Source organism: Vulpes vulpes, chromosome 9, assembly GCF_048418805.1.
Source record: "Vulpes vulpes isolate BD-2025 chromosome 9, VulVul3, whole genome shotgun sequence".
NCBI classification, from domain to species: Eukaryota; Metazoa; Chordata; class Mammalia; order Carnivora; family Canidae; genus Vulpes; species Vulpes vulpes.
This window is the reverse complement of record NC_132788.1, coordinates 43608551-43617321: the sequence shown is the minus strand read 5'-3', so window position 1 is coordinate 43617321 and position 8771 is coordinate 43608551.

Sequence of the window (8771 nt, the reverse complement as noted above, 5' to 3'; positions counted from 1 at the left end):
CTACCAGAGCCTTCTCAAAATCTCTTGCTCCAATTTTGACTTTCATAGACTGGGGTACTAACCTGATCATTTCTTCCTTTCACTTGTTAGGAAGCCAAGGTTTTGTGTGTATTTCTTAATGGGGAGTGTGTGCAGTGTGCTGAATTTTCAATGTCTGTCCTTCTCAGATGTGACTGCAGGGCTGAGCATGAGGCTGAGTTTCCTTACATTCTAAGGCCATGGGCAGTCACTGTTTTGTTGGTTAAAAGGAAGACAAAGTCAAGTGACACTGGGAGATGAGCTTTGACTATTTCCACAGATGGACCAACAATCTCACCCCGACTCTGGTCAGTATCATGATCTAGGGACACACTTTTAATTCCCATATTTATTTGGTTCTTTGGGTCGTTACTTGACTCTTTCAAGCTGCATTTTGTACTCCATGCTGATCTGCTGGAAACCACAAAATTCTAAAAATGCAAAAATGTGAATTGGATGTGCTGGAACCAATCTTAAACTCTTCCACCACCACGTTGTCTTGCCCTTCCTCTTCTTTGTGCATAGCAGCCACATCCTGTTCCAGCACTGGGAGAGCAGGCATGCTCTGGGGATCTGTCAAAATTTCATAGGGCACTCTAGGGTGGCTCCAGGAGGCAGGAGTGAAAATATCCCTGGGGCTATGCTGCCCAAAGGTTCCTGGAAGAATAGAGACAAATAAGCATAGTACAGAAACTGACCTGTCTTCTAATCAGAGCAAAGCTTACCGCTAAGATTGCTAGGTCAACCTAGCAACCAACCTAATCAAATTTAGTTCTGCTTCTGTAGTACATAAGAAACAACTCCAGGGCAGTTGGCTCTGGAGACTTGAGCCTGGTGTGCCTCCTACAAAATGCATCACATGGGTGCTTAATCTACTCAGTAATATACTAAGGACTTACAGGATAAATTCTAAACAGTTTTAGCATTTGCCTCCAGGAATATGTTAGGGAGACCAGATGACCTGCTGAAATAGGTACAGAGTCTCTCTACACAGTAATTCAAGTTAATCTTAGTATTTCAGCCCACTCTGGCTAGGCCTTTCCCCATGCACAGCTTCCCCAGTCCTGAATTGTTCCTACCAAAGCATGACCCTATGATAATGCGGTTCCTTACCAAGCTCACCGAGTTCAATCTAGCCGAGTTCTCTACATTTAAATGTCTTTGATTTTAATAATTATTGTGAAAATAAGTTGACTTTAAGGTATAGACTTAATTCTGTTTCCCCTCAAAGCTCACATGTTAAAGCCCTAACCCCCAATGTGACTATATTTAGAGATAAAGCATTCATGGAAGTAAGACTAAAATGAGGTCATGAGGGTGGAATCCTGATCTGACAGGAATCTGAGATAACAGAGCAGTCTCTCTGCCATGTGAGGATACAAGAAGATGGCCCTCTGCAAGCCAGGAAGAGAGCTCTCTCTAGAACCTGACCATGCTAGCACCTGATCTCAGACTTCTAGTCTGTGAACTATTCTCATGTGAGAAATGAATGTCTATTGTTTCAGTCGCCCAGTCAATGGTATTTGTTAGGCAGCTTGAGCTGACTAGTACACTTGGCCTCAGAGAATTCATGACCTGACAGAGGCGACACCAGAAGCCCAGAAATGGGACTAAGGAGGTGGCCAGGTAGATGTTCCATACCTATGTACTCCCCCATTCCTGCTCCACAGGCACACAGTGTGGTCAAGGGAGGATGACAACAGAAACTTTTCTTCTACCAGCTCCAAACTAATGAGATAAAAAGAGAGGATAGATGCTGCAAGCCTGCTCCAGCATAAAAGGGACATTGGATCAATGCTCCATTAATATAGAAACCAGGCCAATCTTCTGAATTATTCTTGGTACCATTCTTTCCCTCTTACCACACCACACTCTCCAAATTCTCCAGCTCCAGCCCCAAGATATCAAACAAGATACAATGGAAACCATCTTATGGATGATGGGTCTGGGGGGAAGATCAAGAGGTTGTAAATAGCCTGGCCAAAGTTCAGGTCGTGCCATGAGCACGGAGTCTTTTCAACTCAGTAGAAAAATAAAAGATAGATAGATAGATAAATAAATAAATAAATAAATAGATAAATAAATAAATAAATTTACGAAGTTTCTAAACTTACAGTAAAATACCAGATCAGATCAATTCAAGGAAGATAATTAACCATTTACAAGAAAAACAAAGACTTCTAGTCAATGCTGTGCAAGTGATACATACATCTTGCTTCCCCAACAGCAGGATTGTAATACCATTTTCCTAGTTTTATTAATTCAGAGGCCTTCTTGAGATGGTTGATTTGATGAAAGTTATGAACATATTTTAACTCTTACAAATTCTTGAATTCTAAAATGGATGGTACTCACGATGTCACCACACTGACATGGGCCCACCAGACCATCACATCTGAATCAAAAGGAAGAACACACCTGAGTACAGTGGGAGAGTTAACCACCATGATGCTAGATGCTGTACGACACTTGACAGGATGAGCACTGGGTTATACTATATGTTGTCAAACCGAACTCCAATAAAAAAAATATACATATTTAAACAAGAAAAAACAGTTCCTATAGGATGGGGTCGGATCTGGGTGAGTGTCCAGAAAAGAGAAAGGTACTGGTATGGCACTTGTTGGTTTTGCTACATTAATTGATAAGTATTTATCAAGCACCTACTATGCCCAAGACCCAGGTCCAAAGACATAAAATGGCTCCCATGCTAGGTGCTTATGTTATAGTTTCCCTCAGTGTTTATGGTTTGGTAAGCATGCAGGAGTAGACAAGTAACCAAAAAAGCTTTGCAAAATAGCCTGGTAAGAGCTGTGCTCCCAGTACCTGGAGTAAAGAACTAAGGCTAGGCAGGTGGCTCTTACTTCTAGATTCCAATCTCTTTTACAGTAGCATTTAAACTTTTGTGGTGAACAGGAAAAGGTGACTAAATGGAAGTATGTGAATATTTACCTCTATATTGGCTTTATAGAAATGTATTTAATGGAATTTCATATAGACATTTAGACATGTTCGATATTAAATATGCTAAACAGAGCTAAATATACTTATTTGGAAAGTTGTCTAAGGGATACAAAGAAAAAAACCAAACAAGTACTGAAAATTATGTATTGTGTATATAGATGCCCCTGTGTGTGTGTGTGTGTGTGTGTGTATCTTCTGGAAAAAAAGATTAAAATTCATTAACAGTGTTCCTGGGATGCAGAAATGGCAGGTTAGGTGGTAGAAGAGGTCAGAGTAACAACTACCACTTTTCATTTTCCATTCTTTTGTGTTGATTTTTTTCTAAACTTAAGCACTTTTACAATTGTATGAAAGAGCTCTAAAATTTTAAACATTTTTGTTACTGCTAAAGCAATATGTTCCCAGAAAATTCAGAAAATACAGATTTCCAAAAATAAAAAACAAAACACATCAATAACCTCAGTGTTATCTCAAAGAGATAACATTTGTTAAAACCTCAGTGTATGTCTTTCCAGATTTTCAATCTTCCATATACTTCTTAATTTTAACAAAGACTCATACTTTAATGTTGCTTTGCAATCTGAATTTTTTCATTTACTAATTTATCAGGAGTATTTTTCTGTGAATACATTTTCATATACATTTTCATATACATTTTCATATACAGCATTGTTATCTAATGACTAGGTAATATTCCAGTGTATTTGTCACACCATCATGTACTGAATCAATTTTCCTTATGTTGGATATCCAGGCTGTCTCTAATTATCATCTTTCTCTCTTACAAACAATGTATTGATTCACAACCTGATATCTGAATCTTTGTGCACATGTCCTATTACTTCTTTCAGCCAAATGCCTAGGAGTAGGGCTGCTGGTTTGAAGCTTTAGATATGTATTATCAACTTGCCTAGAGTATATACCAGTTGACCCCCTACCAAGAGTATATGAGTGCCCATTTCCCAGTAACCTCACCAACCATGAATATTTTCCTGAAAATATTTGTTTCTAAATCCATTCTTTTTTTCCTAAATCCATTCTTAAAAGGCTTAAGAGACCCCCTACCCCATCCTCACTGGGGATAATTTTGCCAACGAGAATATCAAATTAAAACTGAAGCTGTGCTTATCATAGTATTTAACATGAAGAGTTCATTGCCTACTCTTGGGGAATTGCAGCTCGGGTCCCTGCAGGCCATACTCTTTGATGTCGTAGACGTGCACAAAGCCTTTCTGGTCAGCCACATAGACAAGGACATCTCCTGCTGTCACTGCGATGCTGCTGACCTGCGCTTTGTCCTTGGACTGGAAAACACATGCATAGGGCCCATTACAGAGACATCCACAAGGTCCATCACAGACACACACAGACATGGCCCATCATAGTCACATACACACAGGACCACTCATAGACACAAACAGACATAGGGCCCTTCAGACGTATACACACAGACACACACACAGCCCATCACAGATGCACATGGGGCTCATTGCAGATAGAGCTTACCTGTCAGACAATGGCAAGTGGAATGTTGTATCTCATTTATAGTTAGAAGTAATCCCTGTGCTGGTGTTAATCTTTCAGCAAGATAGGAAGGCTATATAGAAAAATAAAGCTAAAAACATAGAGCCTAGAAGAGTTGCTGTGTTACATAGTCAGGCTAGTGTCAAAAAAGAAAAAAAAAAAAAACAGGGGCACCTGGGTGGCTCAGTCGGTTACGCATCTGCCCTCAGCTCAAGTCATGATCTCAGGTCCTGGGATCGAGCCCCGCATCAGGTTCTCTGTTCAGCAGGAGTCTGCTTCTCCCTTCCCCCCGGCTCATGCTTTCTCTCTCTCTTTCAACTAAATAAATAAAATCTTAAAAGAAAGAAAAAGAGAAAACAACAAAACTAAAGCATGGAAGTTATTTCTAATCAATTGCCCAACTTACAGGAATGAAGTTTGCAATGGGACAGACTCCACTGAACAGCCTCCAGAAAGTGACAGAACCTGTGAGGAGGGAACAGCAGGAAGGGTACACTTTGCCCTGCAGTGCAGAGTCTCTGAGCCTTTGCTGACAGGCACTGCAGCCTCGTGACACCAGGGTTTTTTCCTTTATCCCTTGGCTAACCGATCAGTTAGAATTATCAGTGAGTATTGGGGCAGGGGGTCCTCTTTATGGGTTTTGGATTAAATGGCTCAGTAGCCTTTTCCTTCTCCACTAATCTAGGCAGCTTTCCTGATGAGAAAGTCTCCAGCTTTGCCTATGAAGGAAAGGTCGAGAAGTTTGGGCTATGGCAATAATTAACGTGTGTGTTAATTATTGTTAACATATTGTTAACATAATAACATTATTGTTAACATGTGTGTTAACGTGTGTGTGTGCACATGTGCATGTATGTGTAAGCACTTATTTTAAATACACTGTGGCACTTGCCTAGTCAAAGGGATCCTTGGCAGGGGCTGGTTCTTTTTACCTACCAGTCACACACCATTCTTGACTGTGTTTTATACATGGGTGCTCATGTAGCAAGTGGGGACCCCATGCATATTACTTCCTCTTGGGAGCTCCCTAATGAATGCAGTTTCCTCCTCGTCTCTCAGGGACAAGGGATGCTCTGTGCTTCCACTGGGTAAAGCAGAAGCCATAGATGCCTCAGAGTAGAGGGTGAAGAGAAGCATCCAAGAGCATTTCCAGCTTTGGGGCTGGAGCTGTGAGTCTGCAGCTCGGAGGAGGCAGCCTCTGTTACCACTTGATGAGAGGAACACAAACATTCAAGTACCCTGGGATCAATACACACAACTTGAGCCTCCCCTTGCAACCAGACACAGGTGGCTGGCTGCTTTCAACTGGAAATTTTAATTAAAATCCTAGAGCTTTGGAGCAGGACGTGGCCCACTTGATACATTTTACTAAAGCCTTGGGGGGTGGAGGGGTGGTCATGTCATTTGTGTAGTGTCACCTAGCTAGTTAGTGGCAGACCTGGACTCAGAAGCTCATTCTTGAGCTCTCAGGGGAGCCTTGGCTTCTTTGTCCTAAAACGAGCAGGTTACATAGCTAATTTCCATGTAGGATTCTTTGTTTTTCTTCTTCAGGCTCTTCCATCAGGCTGCCTGTGGTCGCTTGTGGCCCTACCCTTACAGGCTGGGTTTGGTGTTTACTGAGCCTGACTAAATGATGTCCTCCATGGCCCACTTCACTTGCAGAGGGCCCTGAGTGGGCAGCTGGGCAAGGAAACTTGATTTGGAGGGAGTGGGAGTCAGGCCTCACTCCCTTTGTGACCACCGCCCTGGCTGGCAGGACTGGGCCAGAGCAGGCCAGGGTGGGAGGCCTAGTCAGCCTGGGCTCTAGGGAGAGGGAGCAGCAGGAGGGAGGAATTGCAGAGGGTGCAGAGGACAGCAGTGAGTGCCTGGGGACCCCCCCTCTCCAAGCCTGGGCCTGCAGTAACCAAGTCTTAGAGCAGCACAGCCTCTGGGGGAGTGGGGGTAATGACATGCCATTCTCACCTTCGGGCCCATTGGTGATTAGGGAAGCGGCAGCTGATTCAAACTTGGCAGCCTGTGTCTTCAGGAAGGCGAGGCAGGAAACACTCCGGTCTGGGCCTGGTGACCAGGGAGAGTTTGGTTGTGCTCTCCACTATGCCCACAGCCCTTTCTTTCCCCCTCCCCCTTCTGCAGCTCTGCCCTCTCACCCCTCCTCCCAAACACACAGCGGGCCTGAAGCAGGAGCTGTGCACACAGGTGTGATGGCAAGTGGGCAGGCACCTTCGCTGCTTAAGAACCAACCCAGATAAAGTCAAGTGTGAAGGTTAACAGCCCCAGGAGCCCAGGAACCCTGGCATTTCCCAGAGCCCTTGGACTTTTGGAGAGAGACAAGGATTTGAGAGACTTTGGGAATTTACAGGTGCTTCTCAAGGAGTCCCCGATCTCCAGAAATTCCTGGATTGGAGGAATACAAATTAACCTTTATGTCACTTTTTATATTTACCAAGAGGTAAACCACATGAAATCCCATGATACTGGAGCATTAGTTCCATAGCCAGATGAAGTGGAGATTTGTGTTTTTCTAATGGTTCATGACTTGGAGGAGACAGGTGTGGTTATATTTAAAAGATTAAATATACTATTTTATAATATTTATATATTGTTATGTTAATTATAATTAAATGTTATTTAAATTATTATATCTATTAAATATTATATTGTTATAATAGACAATATCATTATTTATAAATAAATAATATTATATTGTTTTCCTAGTTAAAAAGCCTTAGTATCTAAGAACTAATCAATGAATTCAGCAAAGTAGCAGGATACAAAACCAACACAAAACAATCAGTTGCATTTCTATAGACAAACAAGGAGAAATCTGAAGAGAAAATTACAAAAACATTTTCAGTGGCATCAAAAAGAACAATACTTAGGAATTAAGGAAGTGAAAGACTTGTATAATGAAAACTACTACAAAAGATTGCTGAAAAAACTTAGAACATAAATGGAAACACATCCATGTTCATGGATTTGCAGACTTAATATTGTGAAAATATCAATACTACACAAAGCAATCTACAGACTCAATGCAATCTCAGTGATCTTTTTTGCAGAAATAGAAAACTCATCCTAAAGTTTGTATGGAATTTCAAGGGACCCCAGATAGCCAAAACAATCTTGAAAAGAAGATTAAAACTCACATGTCTCGATTTTAATACTTACTATAAAACTACAGTAATCAGGGATGCCTGCATGGCTCAGGGGCTTAGCACCTGCCTTCAGCCCAGGGCATGATCCTGGGGTCCCAGGATCGAGTCCCACGTCGGGCTCCCTGCATGGAGCCTGCTTCTCCTTCTGCTTGCATCTCTGCCTCTCTCTCTCTCTCTCTCTCTCTCTCTCTGTGTGTGTGTGTGTGTGTCTCATGAATAAATAAGTAAAATCTTTTTTAAAAAAACCTACAGTAATCAAAACAGTGTGGTACTGGCATAAAGACAGACACGTAGACAAATGGAATAGAATAGAGAGCCCAAAAATGAACCCTCACAATTATGGTCAAATAATATTTGACAAGGGTGCCAAGGCTGTTCTATTGGGAAAGAACAGTCTTTTCAACAAATTGTGTAGGGAAACTGGATATCCACCTGCAAAAGAATGAAGTTGGACCCTTACCTAATACTACATACAAAAATTAACTCAAAAATGGATCAAAGACCTGAATATAAGACCTAAAACACTAAAACTCTTAGGAGAAAACACAGGACAGAAACATCATGACGTTGGATTTGGCAGTGATTTCTGGGATGTGACACCAAAGGCATAGGTAACAAAATTTAAAATAGACAAATTGGACTTCATGAAAATTTCTTAAAATGTGCATCAAAAGATACTACCCAAATTAAAAAGGCAACCTACAGATTAAGAGAAGATATTTGTAAGTCATATATCTAATAAGGAATTAATATCCAGAACGTAGAGAGAATTTCTAAAACTCAACAGAAAAACCAAACGACCTGATTCAAAAGTGGGCAAAGGACTTAAACAGATGGTTTACCCAAAAAATATTTATAAATGGCTAATATGTACATGAAGAGATGTTTAGCATCACTCATCATTTGGGAACTGCAAATCAAAACCACAATGAGATACCACCTCACACTCATTATGATGACTATAAAAGGAAGGGAGAAGAAAGAAAGAAGAAAGAAAGAAAGAAAGAAAGAAAGAAAGAAAGAAAGAAAGAAAGAAAGGAGAAAGAAAGAAGAAAAAGAAAGAAAGAAAGAAGAAAGAAAGAAAGAAAGAAAGAAAGAAAGAAAGAAAGA